Here is a 15,689-nt window from a genome sequence, read left to right as displayed (position 1 = left end):
GCTTCAAGGGCAGCCCTGCATAGAGCGAGTTACAATAATCAAGCCTGGAGGTGACCATTGCGTGGATCACTGTGGCCACTGTGGAATACTGCATGCCAGAAAAAGCAGAACCTCCATGGACAGGTGCAGTCTACCTCTGTGTGACCAGGTTCCTGGGGGGTACAAACAAGAAGGGCTGGCGATGCCTTCGGAGTTTCCAGAAGCATTGCTTGGCTCTATTTGGTACAGAGTGTTTTCCTCGCCCTGACCCAGCACACGGCAGCTCTTAGGTTCCTGTGAAATTTAAGCTACCCAGTGGCGTAATTAGGTAACTTTAGACTCTGGAAATAGTAGTCTTAAGGACCACCCCTCCAAGTATTGCTTCATTTATTTAGAGCATTTGTACCCTTCACTCTTCAACCAAGCAGCTTGGCTTATGAAAACAAGGCAGTCCCTATTAGTAACTTCGCATTAATATAATGTTTTTGTATGTAACCGTGTCTTTGCAACGTTTTGTTGAAGTTGTCTCTGTTGCTGCTTCCGTTTTCCGTACAACCCCTTAGATGTAATAAATAATAATACATCTTTATTTATATCCTGCCCTCCCTAGCCGAAGCCGGGCTCAGGGTGGCTAGCAACAATAAAATAATACAACATGTAGTTTAAATATATCAAGCGGTATAGAATTTAAATAACTGAAACATCAAAAATAATCAAGAAACTCTCTTTTATCTGTCCTGAATTTTCCAACATTCATCTGCATTTAAAAGGTAAAGGGACCCCTAACCATTAGGTCCAGTGGTGGCCGACTCTGGGGTTGCGGCGCTCATCTCGCTTTACTGGCTGAGGGAGCCGGCGTACAGCTTCCGGGTCATGTGGCCAGAAGGACTAAGCTGCTTCTGGTGAAACCAAAGCAGCGCATGGAAACGCCGTTTACCTTCCCACCACAGTGGTATCTATTTATCTACTGGCACTTAGACGTGCTTTTGAACTGCTAGGTTGGCAGGAGCAGGGACCGAGCAACGGAAGCTCACCCTGTCACAGGGATTCGAACCGCTGACCTTCTGATCGGCAAGCCCTAGGCTCTGTGTCTTAACCCAAAGCTTTGCATGCCTACAAATTCTTGTGTTGTGAGTGTTCCTTTCAAAATGTGGTTTCCCAGCCCAGCTACCCCCACCTCATCCTCTCGAAGGAGGGCCCTGGACATTTGCTCTATAGTCCTATCCTGATGGGCTGCCTCATTTTGCAGTATCTGTGTGACTGATTTCTTTTTTTAAAATAAAATAAAATAAATCCTGGAGAAGAGTGACTAGTGGGGTGCCCCAGGGTTCTGTCTTGGGCCCGGCCTTATTCAACATCTTTATCAACGACTTGGATGATGGACTCAAGGGCATCCTGATCAAATTTGCAGATGACACCAAACTGGGAGGGGTGGCTAACACCCCAGAGGACAGGATCACACTTCAAAACGACCTTGACAGATTAGAGAACTGGGCCAAAACAAACAAGATGAATTTTAACAGGGAGAAATGTAAAGTATTGCACTTGGGCAAAAAAAATGAGAGGCACAAATACAAGATGGGTGACACCTGGCTTGAGAGCAGTACATGTGAAAAGGATCTAGGAGTCTTGGTTGACCACAAACTTGACATGAGCCAACAGTGTGACGCGGCAACTAAAAAAGCCAATGCAATTCTGGGCTGCATCAATAGGAGTATTGCATCTAGATCAAGGGAAGTAATAGTGCCACTGTATTCTGCTCTGGTCAGACCTCACCTGGAGTACTGTGTCCAGTTCTGGGCACCACAGTTCAAGAAGGACACTGACAAACTGGAACGTGTCCAGAGGAGGGCAACCAAAATGGTCCAAGGCCTGGAAACGATGCCTTATGAGGAACGGCTAAGGGAGCTGGGCATGTTTAGCCTGGAGAAGAGGAGGTTAAGGGGTGATATGATAGCCATGTTCAAATATATAAAAGGATGTCACATAGAGGAGGGAGAAAGGTTGTTTTCTGCTGCTCCAGAGAAGCGGACACGGAGCAATGGTTCCAAACTACAAGAAAGAAGATTCCACCTAAACATTAGGAAGAACTTCCTGACAGTAAGAGCTGTTCGACAGTGGAATTTGCTGCCCAGGAGTGTGGTGGAGTCTCCTTCTTTGGAGGTCTTTAAGCAGAGGCTTGACAGCCATATGTCAGGAGTGCTCTGATGGTGTTTCCTGCTTGGCAGGGGGTTGGACTCGATGGCCCTTGTGGTCTCTTCCAACTCTAGGATGCTATGATTCTATTCTATGAAAAACCAGAGTTGAGTTTAGCATGCGGCTTGCAGAGAGGGCCGTGGCCACTAGATGGCGCAATTAACTTTATAAAATAGCAGTAGGTTTCCTGATTCCAGCGACAAATAATCCAGAATATTTTGCTATGGAACCGAACACCAGGGAAGGAAAATCCCAGGACCTCCTTCTAGTGTTGCAAAACATGCTGGCGAGAGTGTTGGGGTGGGGAAGGGAGTTGTACATGGTCCAAGAGTTGTGCCCCATTTGCAAACACCCCTGTACCACCTTCCAAAGAATCGGGGCCTTGAACCCTCAGACCCCCCCACATGCTGGTCTTTCTGGCTTGAGTGCCTTCTGCAACCAGACAGGCCCCATCTGGGCTACACAGGAAGGGTGCTGAATAGCAGCAATCAGCTGAGGGGAGCAATTTCTGGGCTGGCCTGATGGTGTTGTTGTTATTGGAGATTTTTGCTGAGTGGCAAATGCCAGATTCTCCAGCTGTTGGTTTGGGTTCTGTAGCCTGCAACTGCCTGCAGTGCACGGAAGCCCACAGTGTGAATTACCTTGTTATGGAAATTACGGGGGGGGGGCACATCTTTAAAGTTGTTAAATGTTACAAATTGTTGTTGTTGTTTAGTCGTTTAGTCGTGTCCGCCTCTTCGTGACCCCCTGGACCAGAGCACACCAGGCACTCCTGTCTTCCACTGCCTCCCACAGTTGGGTCAAACTCATGCTGGTAGCTTCGAGAACACTGTCCCACCATCTCGTCCTCTGTCATCCCCTTCTCCTTGCGCCCTCCATCTTTCCCAGCATCAGGGTCTTTTCCAGGGAGTCTTCTCTTCTCATGAGGTGGCCAAAGTCTTGGAGCCTCAGCTTCAGGATCTGTCCTTCCAGTGAGCACTCAGGGCGGATTTCCTTCAGAATGGATACATTTAATCTTCTTGCAGTCCATGGGACTCTCAAGAGTCTCCTCCAGCACCAGAATTCAAAAGCATCTCAACACAAAACACTGTTGCTGTATGTAGGTTTTATTTTATTTGTTTTTTTATCTAATATTTTGGAAATGTACATCCAGTTTTTTCCTTTAATTTTTTTCGGGCCCCCAAAAGAGTGGGGCCCTAAGCTATAGCTTATTTAGCTTATACAGTAGTACCTCAGGTTAAGTACTTAATTCGTTCCGAAGGTCTGTTCTTAACTTGAAACTGTTCTTAACCTGAAGCACCCCTTTAGCTAATGGGGCCTCCTGCCGCCGCCGCACCGCTGGAGCACGATTTCTGTTCTCATCCTGAAGCAAAGTTATTAACCTGAGGTACTATTTCTGGGTTAGCAGAGTCTGTAACCTGAAGCGTATGTAACCTGAAACATATGTAACCCGAGGTACCACTGTACGTAAATCTGGCACTGGCTAGGAGCCAACCAATAGCCCTCTCCTCTATTTATGGCTGTTCTAATGATGGCTGTCAGCTCCCTCCAGGAATATCTCCTCTGAATCCTCCTTGCTTGGAGATCCAGGTGGGGGGGATGCGATGACTGAGCCCATTGTGTCCTGCTTCCCAGAGGCATCTGGTCGCCCTACTGTGGGAAACAGGATGCTTTGCTGAGAAGGCCTTTGGTCCGATCCATCTGCAAAGCTTTTCTTTTAGCCTCACCCTTTTCCCACTGCGATTCCTTAGTTTTCTGCTGGGATAATGCACCTTTCATAGACCACACTCCTTGCAAAGCTCAGCTTCTGGGCTTCAGATGGAGAGGTACACTGCTTCTAACTGAAATAAAAAAATTAAGGTCTCATATATATAATAAAGGTAAAGGTACCCCTGCCCGTACGGGCCAGTCGCGTCCGACTCTAGGGTTGCGCGCTCATCTCGCTTAAGAGACCAGGAGCCAGCGCTGTCCGAAGACACTTCCGGGTCACGTGGCCAGCGTGACGAAGCTGCTCTGGCGAGCCGGCACCAGCGCAGCACAAGGAAACGCCGTTTACCTTCCCGCTATAAAGCGGTACCTATTTATCTACTTGCACTTAGGGGTGCTTTCGAACTGCTAGGTGGGCAGGAGCTGGGACCGAACGACGGGAGCTCACCCTGTCGCGGGGATTCGAACCGCCAACCATGCGATCAGCAAGTCCTAGGCACTGAGGTTTTACCCACAGCGCCACCCGCGCTCCTCATATATATATAATAGGTAAAGGTAAAGGGACCCCTGACCATTAGGTCCAGTCGTGGCTGACTCTGGGGTTGCGGCGCTCATCTCGCTTTATTGGCCGAGGGAGCCGGCGTACAGCTTCCGGGTCATGTGGCCAGCATGACTAAGCCGCTTCTGGCGAACCAGAGCAGTGCACGGAAACGCCTTCTACCGGTACCTTCCCGCCGGAGCGGTACCTATTTATCTACTTGCACTTTGACGTTCTTTTGAACTGCTAGGTTGGCAGGAGCAGGGACCGAGCAACAGGAGCTCACCCCGTTGCGGGGATTTGAACCGCCGACCTTCTGATTGGCAAGTCCTAGGCTCTGTGGTTTAACCCACAGAGCCACCCACGTCCCATATATATATAATAAATGTTCATAAATGTACCAAGCAAACATGTACATAAATATATATAAACCACATGTCTGAAGCAGCATAGGAAAACAGCCAGGAAGCCATTTTGGGTCCCAAACTGACCAAATGTTTTCTCTGCAAGTTCAAAGGAAAATGGAAAAGCCTCCCCATTGTCTTTTCCTTCACAAATCCTGTCTTAAGGATTTGTCTATATGTGAATAGGGTGAGCCTGTGACCTGGCTCAGGAACTAAGTATTTATTGTTACAAAAGACTGGCCAGGCTCCCCAGGACATCCAATCAAGTGAGCATTAACAGGTACCCTGCCAGACAGGAGAAGAACAACGCATTCAGATTTCTGTTGTAGACTGCCTTTTCTATGATGTAGGTATGATGTTTCTGGGGGTGGTCTTGGACTCCAGGGCGGGCAATTTAAAATGTCTATATAAGGGCAGGCACACCTTTGTTCTGGGTCCTCCTCCTTCTCCTGCGTGTGAGGGGAGCACCCTGTTGCAACAGTTCAATAAAGATCAAGCTTACTAGCTGCTTTGCTTCTCAATATTCTCTGGCTGGCCTCTGTTCTTTTCTCCGACCGATGGAGAACCTACAAAGGACCCTGTAAGGGCTCTTGTGTTCCCCATAAGGGAATAAGGGCAGATTTTTGTTTATTACATAACTGTTGAGGGGTTCCATTTGTTATCAAGGCTAATGTGTGCTGACAAGCCTGTCTCCCTATGAAATCCACAGAGGGGCATCCCAATTACCAGACAGAAGAGAGAGAGTCACAATTTGTGGACGGACGGAGCGGGACGCTCTGTGGGGAGGACCATGGGGCCTGGCCTGATGCAGCTGTGTTGCTAAATACCCTTCATCGTTGCAGGTGGAGGGACAGTATCATGGCGCTGGGCTGACAGGCTGTGTCTCTCACCAGACGAGATGATGAACAGGGCTGGTGGCCTTGCTCATTGCTGGCAGAGTTTGCTCCATCCATCCCATAATGAACTGGCCGCTCAGCTTTTCACCCTTCCCCTCTATCTGTTATTTCCTCTCTCACGGCATTCTTCAGTTTCCCATCGCCCCGTCTGTCTATTATTGTCTTCTGCATCCATCCATCTATCTCCGCCCCGCCCCCGCCCGCTTCCAGTGACCTAGTGGATCCTGTCCACCGCGTGGAAAACTCGCCTCCTCCATTCAAGACCTCCCCCCCCCTTTGCTCTCACAGACACACTTGGTCACACACCTTTGCTCTGGTCCATTGCGATGGGATGAATTTCCTGGTCCATAAAACACCCTTCTTGAAGACAGAGCCAGCTCTATCTTCCCTGGGGGCTCTCAGGTCCTGCTTCCATCTGGTTGGCCACTGTGAGAACAGAATATATCTTTCAGGATATATAGTTTTATCTACACATATGTAGACCCCGAGCCTGGGACGCGGGTGGCACTGTGGGTTAAACCACAGAGCCTAGGACTTGCCGATCAGAAGGTCAGCAGTTCGAATCCCTGCGACGGGGTGAGCTCCCGTTGCTCGGTCCCTGCTCCTGCCAACCTAGCAGTTCGAAAGCACGTCAAAGTGCAAGTAGATAAATAGGTACCGCTCTGGCGGGAAGGTAAACGGCATTTCCATGTGCTGTTGTGGTTCTCCAGAAACGGCGTAAGTCATGCTGGCCACATGACCCAGAATCTGTACACCGGCTCCCTCAGCCAGTAAAGTGAGATGAGCGCCGCAACCCCAGAGTCGGTCACAACTGGACCTAAATCAATAGGAGTATAGCATCTAGATCAAGGGAAGTAATAGTGCCACTGTATTCTGCTCTGGTCAGACCTCACCTGGAGTACTGTGTCCAGTTCTGGGCACCACAGTTCAAGAAGGACACTGACAAACTGGAACGTGCCCAGAGGAGGGCAACCAAAATGGTCAAAGGCCTGGAAACGATGCCTTATGAGGAACGGCTAAGGGAGCTGGGCATGTTTAGCCTGGAGAAGAGGAGGTTAAGGGGGGATATGATAGCCATGTTCAAATATATAAAAGGATGTCACATAGAGGAGGGAGAAAGGTTGTTTTCTGCTGCTCCAGAGAAGTGGACACGGAGCAATGGTTCCAAACTACAAGAAAGAAGATTCCACCTAAACATTAGGAAGAACTTCCTGACAGTAAGAGCTGTTTGACAGTGGAATTTGCTGCCCAGGAGTGTGGTGGAGTCTCCTTCTTTGGAGGTCTTTAAGCAGAGGCTTGACAACCATATGTCAGGAGTACTCTGATGGTGTTTCCTGCTTGGCAGGGGCTTGGACTCGAGGGCCCTTGTGGTCTCTTCCAACTCTAGGATTCTATGATTCTAATGGTCAGGGGTCCCTTTACCTATACCTTTACAGTGAAGTCACCTGCATGATTTCAGTAGGCAGGGAGTTCTAGAGGGTGAGTGCCGCCTCATTGAAAAATTGATTTCTTACAAAGGATGAAGGGCTGTTATCGAAGTGGTCGGCTGGTTGTTTATGGGGCAAGGCGCTCTCGCAGGTAAACTGATCCCAAGTCGTTAAGGGTGTCACACATTAATAGTAATGCATCAGACTTGGCCTGGTAGCAAATTGGCAGCCAGGGCAGATCTCTGAGCACAGATGCTACATGTGGACAAGGCCCCTCTCCTGTCAGCAATCGTGCTGCAGCATTGTGCGCTAGCTGCAGCTTCCGGATCGGACGCAAGGAAAGCTCCACAAAGAGCACATTGCAGTAATCCAGCAATGTGGGAAAGAGAAGGGGCACCTTGGGGGAGCCCCAATCGAACCCCTTTAGCTGCCTTACTCATAGAATTGTAGAGTTGCAAGGGGTCACAATGGTTTGGTTTCCCCAGTAGTGATGTATGGAAGTGAGAGCTGGACCATAAGGAAGGCTGATCGCCGAAAAATGGATGCTTTTGAATTCTGGTGCTGGAGGAGACTCTTGAGAGTCCCATGGACTGCAAGAAGATCAAACCTCTCCATTCTGAAGGAAATCAGCCCTGAGTGCTCCCTGGAAGGACAGATCCTGAAGCTGAGGCTCCAAGACTTTGGCCACCTCATGAGAAGAGAAGACTCCCTGGAAAAGACCCTGATGTTGGGAAAGATGGAGGGCACAAGGAGAAGGGGACGACGGAGGACGAGATGGTGGGACAATGTTCTCGAAGCTACCAGCATGAGTTTGACCCAACTGCGGGAGGCAGTGGAAGACAGGAGTGCCTGGCGTGCTCTGTCCATGGGGTCACAAAGAGTTGGACACGACTAAACGACTAAACAACAACAAAGGGTCACAAGGGGTCATCTAGTCGAACCCCCTTGCAATGCAGGAATCTTTTGCCCAACGCGGGGCTCGAACCCACAACCCTGAGATTACTGATAGCCAGAAGTGAGACAACACCTGCAAGAATAGATTGGCAATCACTCATGCTAGAGTACTTTCAATTAGTAAAGCTGACCGGAAAAATCAGAGGAGCCCCAAATCAAAAATTATTTAGAGAATGGAGACTATTCAAAGAATATATTGTAAAAATGACGTTACCCTAGCAGAACTGAATGATACTTGTATATAATAAACAAATGGAATACATATACTAGAAAAATATACAGGAAAAGTTATAAAACAAACTGTGCAATAAAATTAAGACAATGGAAAAAGTACAAGAATGATTGGAAGTTTCTTTCAGAAGACTTCATTGGAAAAGACAGGATGTTCATCTCTTATTGTTAACTCTTCTTTGCTTTTTTATTTTTATTTTCCTTATCTTTGTTCTTTTACAGTTTTGTGTTTAATTTTGCTGTAACTATTTGTAATGTATATGCAAGATGATATTTTAAATAAATAAAGACGAAACACTTACTGTATTTTTTGCTCTATAAGACTCACTTTTTCCCTCCTAAAAAGTAAGGGGAAATGTGTGTGCGTCTTATGGAGCGAATGCAGGCTGCGCAGCTATCCCAGAAGCCAGAACAGCAAGAGGGATTGCTGCTTTCACTGCGCAGCAATCCCTCTTGCTGTTCTGGCTTCTGAGATTCAGAATATTTTTTTTCTTGTTTTCCTCCTCCAAAAACTAGGTGTGTCTTGTGGTCTGATGTGTCTTCTAAAGCAAAAAATACGGTGTTTTTTTAAAAAAGAGAGAGATTAAGAATCTCGCGCTCTGCCAACCGAGCTACCCACTGGTATGCCATCTGGAATCCTTTTTGGGGTGACTAAGCCTCGGAGAGTCCCTTGCTCTGGGCATTTGGGTCCGGAGGGACAAGAGGAGGGAGGCCATAGAGATACGAAGGGCTGGCTACCAGCCAGCAGCTGGGCTCCCAGACACACGCCAAGCCCGGGAATAACCTTGCTCCTTGTTTATACGGAGAGCTGACCCGACCCTTCGCCATTCACGTCAGATCAGTTGCTGCCGGAGGCATTTCTCAGAGCCGCAGAGACTTCCCTAGGGAGCCAGGGGGCCATTCCCACACTGGTCGCCCCCCCAGTTCCCAGCCCAGCCTGCCATGGGACAGGAGACAGTGCTCTCGACCAAAGAACAGCCGCCTTTGCCAGCCTGCCTGGCCTGGAAGTTGAGCAAACCAGCAACTTCAGAAATAACAGCAGTAAGACTGGAAGGACAGATCCTGAAGCTGAGGCTCCAAGACTTTGGCCACCTCATGAGAAGAGAAGACTCCCTGGAAAAGACCCTGATGTTGGGAAAGATGGAGGGCACAAGGAGAAGGGGACAACAGAGGACGAGATGGTGGGACAGTGTTCTCGAAGCTCCCAGCATGAGTTTGACCAAACTGCGGGAGGCAGTGGAAGACAGGAGTGCCTGGCGTGCTCTGGTCCAGGGGGTCACGAAGAGGCGGACACAACTCAACGACTACACAAGAAGAAGAAGAAGAAGAAGAAGAAGAAGAAGAAGAAGAAGAAGAAGACGACGACGACTTGAGGTTTTCAGCTTTCTCCAGAGCATGGAGCCCCTCGCGTTCCTTCGCTTGAGGAGAGATGCTGATAGCACAAGACACTTTGCTGCCAACCCACAAAGAACAAACTGTGGGTCCCTAGAAAGCACTCCTCCCTGCATTACAGGGGGTTGGAATAGATGACCCCTGAAGGTCCCTTCCAAATGTATAATTCTATTTTTTCCAAATGTATAATTCTATTGTTTACTTATTTAGATTAGATCTATAGTCTGGGCTTCTATACACTGGAAGTTGCCCAAAGTGGCTAGGGAAACACTGCCAGATGGGTGGGCTATAAGTAATGAAAATATTATTATTATTATTATTATTATTATTATTATTATTATTAATGATCTCAAGGTGGATCACACAATAAAATACAGGATAAAACAAGTAAATAAGTAAAAGGTAAGAAAAAGGTAAAGGTACCCCTGCCCGTACGGGCCAGTCATGTCCGACTCTGGGGTTGTGCGCCCATCTCACTTAAGAGGCCAGGGGCCAGCGCTGTACGAAGACACTTCTGGGTCACTTGGCCAGCGTAATGAAGCTGCTCTGGCGAGCCGGCACCAGCACAGCACACGGAAACGCCGTTTACCTTCCCGCTATAAAGCGGTACCTATTTATCTACTTGCACTTAAGGGTGCTTTTGAACTGCTAGGTGGGCAGGAGCTGGGACCGAACGACGGGAGCTCACCCCGCCGCGGGGATTCGAACCATCGACCATACGATCGGCAAGTCCTAGGCACTGAGGTTTTACCCACAGCGCCACCCGCGTCCCTAAAATAAGTAAAACGGGATAGCAAAACAATAACCCTTCCCACAGACACATTGAAAATTCTGCAGAATTCTACGGTACTATGGTTATTAAATTGTGGCAGTTGAATTTAATGAGAGTAATGATAATCTGAAGCAAGCACAGTGCGGGGGAGAGAGGCTATTTATGTCTCCACCAGGAGAGCTTTGGGCATGACCCTCTATGCGACATTATCCTGGCTGGTATTTGCCGCTAATAATAGACGTCGCCTGTGGTGTGTGTGCCTTGCCCAGCACCTGACCCTCCCCAGGTCCCCGGCCTCCTCAGAGTTTGCAAGGAGCCCCGGGGGCCTTGGGCACTGATGGCAGGGTGGGGGGAGAGAGAGGGGGAGGAGGGGAAAGGCCTTGTCCCCAGTGGGCGGGCGGGTGCCAGGCTGCAGCGCAGATCCTTGCATCAGTCGCAGAATCCAAGCCCCTGAGCAGCTGGGCATTCCCTGGCTCGTCTTTCCTGCTGGGCAAACTCGGCCGCAGGGTCCAGTTTGGAAGGGGGCTGCCATATATGGACATAAGGGAGCCTGGGCAGGGGGCTGTCCCTTGTCTTCCTCAAGCCCGAGACCTTGCCGGCCTTATTCCATCCCCTTTAAGAAGCTAAAGAGAGCCTGTAGCGTCAGGCTGGTGGCTCACGAGGTCAAACATCCCGGACATGCTAAGGGGAAGCCCACAGGCAGGATTCGAACGCAAGACCCCTCTCCCCGTCCTGTGTTCTTGTTGTTTAGTCGTTTAGTCATGCCCGACTCTTTGTGACCCCCTGGACCAGAGCACGCCAGGCACTCCTGTCTTCCACTGCCTCCCGCAGTTTGGTCAGACTCATGTTCGTAGCTTCGAGAACACTGTCCCACCATCTCGTCCTCTGTCATCCCCTTCTCCTTGTGCCCTCCATCTTTCCCAACATCAGGGTCTTTTCCAGGGAGTCTTCTCTTCTCATGAGGAGGCCAAAGTCTTGGAGCCTCAGCTTCAGGATCTGTCCTTCCAGTGAGCACTCAGGGCTGATTTCCTTCAGAATGGAGAGGTTTGATCTTCTTGCAGTCCATGGGCCTCTCAAGAGTCTCCTCCAGGACCATAATTCAAAAGCATCCATTCTTCTGCAATCAGCCTTCTTTATGGTCCAGCTCTCACTTCCATACATCACTACTGGGAAAACCAGAGCTTTAACTATACGGACCTTTGTCGGTAATGTGATGTCTCTGCTTTTTAGGATGCTGTATAGGTTTGTCATTACTTTTCTCCCAAGAAATTTCATGACTGTGCCTTCCAGCAATTGGAATTCAGAAGCATTGCTGCCTCCCACTGCAAAAGCAGAGCATGGGCAACCTGGCTAGCAAGGTAAAGGTAAAGGACCCCTGGATGGTTAAGTCCATTCAAAGGCGACTCTGGGGTTGAGGCGCTCATCTTGCTTTCAGGCTGAGGGAGACGGCATTTGTCCGCAGACAGCTTTCCGGGTCATGTGGCCAGCAGAACTAAGCCATTTCCGGTGCAACAGGACACCATGACGGAAACAAGAGCCCACGGAAACGCCGTTTACCTTCCCACCAGAGTGGTACCTATTTATCTACTTGCACTGGTGTGCTTTCGAACTGCTAGGTTGGCAGGAGCCGGGACAGAGCAGCGGGAGCTCACCCCGTCCCAGGACCTAGCAGTGGGCGGGGGGGGGGGTGGTTTGCCTCAGGTGTCATCCCTGAGGGGGTGACAAAATAGCACACTGTGGGGGGTGGCCTGGCCTGCAGCGCCCCCAGCCACACATCTCACCTGGGAGTGACGCAGTGGCTCGGGGCCCTGCACTGCCCGAAACGTCAATGTGGGGTTTGCACCTGCCAGGTGGACACCGTGGGCCCTACACTGCCCCCCCCCCCGGGCAATCGCCATGGTGGATCACCCTCCCCCCACTCCTTCGGGAGCTGGAGCCGCTAGCTACACCCCTGACCCCATTGCAGGGATTCGAACCGCCAACCTTCCGATCGGCAAGCCCAAGAGACTCAGTGGTTTAGACCACAGCGCCACACAGCATTCCAAATGTGGTTGCACCATAGATTTGTATAAGGGCAGAAAAGGCTCAGAGCAAATCTATGCCTGTTCTTCACATCTGACCCTCCCATCGCCCCTCCCATCGCCCCCCTCTTCTATCTCCATTGCTCCCCCCACTTTACGCTTTAAAAAGGCCTATATACCTGGATAGCACTGTGGCATGGATCATGATTACTCATAATAATGATTGGTGGGGAATGAATCCAAAGGCCATCTAGGCTGACCCCACTCACCACCTAAAATAACAAGACACCACCACCTAGGCCACACAAACTGGGGCATTGACAGAGAGGAGAGAGAAACGTAGGCAGACCAAAGGGGGACCTTCTCTTCTGGTTTTGCCATCCCAGAGACCACCAACCAGACACTACAAAGAAGTCACATTGCAGGGGGTTGGAATAGATGACCCTCGGGGTCCCTTGCAGCTCCACAATTCTGTGATTCTATGAAGTTGGCAGTGAGGCTCCCTTGGGAAGGTGTGCCCTCTCCTCTGTTGAAAAACAGGTTGTATGGGCACCTATTATTATTATTATTATTATTATTATTAATATATTTATACTCACCCATCTGGCTGGGTTTCCCCAGCACTCTGGGCAGCTCCCAACAAAATATTAAAAACACGATAAAACATCAAACATGAAAAACTTCCCTAAACAGGGCTGCCTTCAGATGTCTTCTAAATGTCAGATAGTTGTTTATTTCCTTGACATCTGATGAGAGGGCGTTCCACAGGGCGGGCGCCACCACTGAGAAGGCCCTCTGCCTGGTTCCCTGTAACATCACTTCTCACAGTGAGGGAACTGCCAGAAGGCCCTCAGAGCCGGACCTCAGTGTCTGGGCAGAACGATGGGGGTGGAGACACTCCTTCAGGTATACTGGGCCGATTCTTTAGCTGGGATTCTTGCACACAGCGGGTTGGGCTAGATGGCCGTTGGTGTTCCCTTCCAACTCTACAGTTCCATGATTCCTTAAGTGAGGGAATGAAGGCCAAAGCACAGGAGGGAGGCTGAATTATGTCCCTGTGGTCTCCTTGTGGAAGGGATGCTTCCTCACCCCACCAGCGGAGAGCTCCCTAAATGGGGTCACTTCCCTTCCCTCAGACCGGGCTCCCCTCCTCCTCCTCCTTCCTCCGCTGATCAAAGTCAAACAGACATGCAAGCTGTCAGCAGGTCCACGATTGATGACTGTCGGTCAAATCCCCTCATCCGGCCCAGCCTTGGTTCCTTGTGTGCTGAGCTGGCTTCCCAGCCTTCCAAAGTGTCCGCTGACTCCAGCAATGCCGGGGCCGTCCCCTTGCCAAAAGCCTGTCCCGTTCTGTAGCTGTGAGCCACGCAGGACCCAGCTGCTAGGCCGGCAAATGTCCGGCAGCTGCATCCAGGAATTGAGGTCCTTGGACTGACGCCATCCCTGCTTTTCGGAGGGTCGTGTAGAAGACACCTGTGCGGTGATCCCAGCTGGTCCAAAGCGCATGACCCTGTTAGCTTTGTTGACTGCGGTGTGAGGCGGACAGGATCCACGGGAGACAGGGCTTCCTCAGCTGGGAAATGACACAGCAAGAAAAATGGGGTGGGAACCCCCCCCCAAGGCCTCTTCGTTCAGCCCAAAGAGATTCAGGGGGATTCTTTGGAGCTGCCCTGATGGCATACCACCTTTTAGTCCTGGAATCTCACAGAATCATAGACTTCTCGACTTGGAAGGGATCCCAAGGGGTCATAATTTGAAACCATGGTTTCAAGTCCTGCCCTCCAGAGCAGGAGAAAATAAGTCTACTCCATCTTCCCCCTGAAAACCCTTCAGATATTTGAAGATGGCTATTGTATCACCAAGGGACGCAGGTGGTGCTGTGGGTTAGAGCCTAGGGCTTGCCGATCAGAAGGTTGGCGGTTCGAATCCCCGCGATGGGATGAGCTCCTGTTGCTCGGTCCCTGCTCCTGCCCACCTAGCAATTCGAAAGCACGTCAAAGTACAAGTAGATAAATAGGTACCGCTCCGGTGGGAAGGTAAACGCCATTTCCGTGCGCTGCTCTGGTTCACCAGAAGCGGCTTAGTCATGCTGGCCACATGACCCGGAAGCTGTACGCCGGCTCCCTCGGCCAATAAAGTGAGATGAGCGCCGCAACCCCAGAGTCGGCCACAACTGGACCTAATGGTCAGGGGTCCCTTTACCTTTACCTTTAAGCCGCCCAGAGGGACGCAGGTGGTGCTGTGGGTTAAACCACAGAGCCTAGGACTTGCCGATCAGAAGGTTGGCGGTTCGAATCCCTGTTGCTCTGTCCCTGCTCCTGCCAACCTAGCAGTTCAAAAGCACGTCAAAGTGCAAGTAGATAAATAGGTACCGCTCCGGCGGGAAGGTAAACGGCATTTCCATGCGCTGCTCTGGTTTGCCAGAAGCAGCTTGGTCAATAAAGCAAGATGAGAACCGCAACCCCAGAGTTGGTCACGACTGGACCTAATGGTCAGGGGTCCCTTTACCTTTACCTTTACCATATCACCACCCAGTCTTCTCTTTTCCTGTGTGGCTTGTGCATTGCACTCCTTTGCACTCACAGTTCCTCACAGAACTCTAGCCCAATGGTTGCCATTAATTTAATTCGATTTTGAATTGGTTTTAAAATGAATTGATTTTAGAATGCTGTGTACTTTTATTGTTGTTAGCCACTCTGAGCCCGGTTTCAGCTGGGGAGGGCGGGATAGAAATAAAATTTTATTATTATTATTATTATTATTATTATTATTATTATTGGAAAACCACAAAGTGGAGCATGTGCAGAGAGCGCTTTCCTAGCAAATGAAAGCCATTAAATGATTTTAAAAAGGCAAGAAAGGTAAGAGGGCCTGGGAATTATGCTCCCTCCCCCATTGCTGCAGAATGTCATCTTATCTGGTGGGGGCTGCTGGTCTGGGTGGAGGTGGAAGAGAGTGTCCCAGAGCATGTGCAGAGACCCCTTTCCTCAGCATATGTGGTGATCCTTTAGATGCCTGCATCAAATATCTCTCTGTCTATGTGACACACACGCACACACACGTACGTTGGGTTGTAAGAAAAAATTCCAGAGCTCATAACAGGCCAAACCAAATATTGCAAAATAGCCTGGAAGCTTTTAGTTTCTTCACAGTCCTTCAACAGGCCAGCAAG

At 49.8% G+C, this 15,689-nt stretch overlaps 1 long non-coding RNA gene across 1 annotated transcript; it reads right to left on the bottom strand.

The window, feature by feature from the left end:
* Positions 1-3,334: 3,334 nt before the first annotated feature.
* On the bottom strand, positions 3,335-6,495 carry LOC309346251. The gene is made up of 3 exons (XR_014158527.1): positions 6,379-6,495; positions 6,027-6,146; positions 3,335-4,016 (listed from the first exon to the last, which is right to left on the bottom strand). It is a non-coding gene; the product is annotated as an uncharacterized lncRNA (long non-coding RNA).
* Between the last annotated feature and the right edge of the window lie 9,194 nt (positions 6,496-15,689).

Source organism: Podarcis erhardii (assembly GCF_964252035.2).
Source record: "Podarcis erhardii genome assembly, chromosome: 7".
NCBI classification, from domain to species: domain Eukaryota; kingdom Metazoa; phylum Chordata; class Lepidosauria; order Squamata; family Lacertidae; genus Podarcis; species Podarcis erhardii.
Note: the sequence above shows the minus strand (reverse complement) of the source record. Positions and strands in the feature narration are given on the sequence as shown.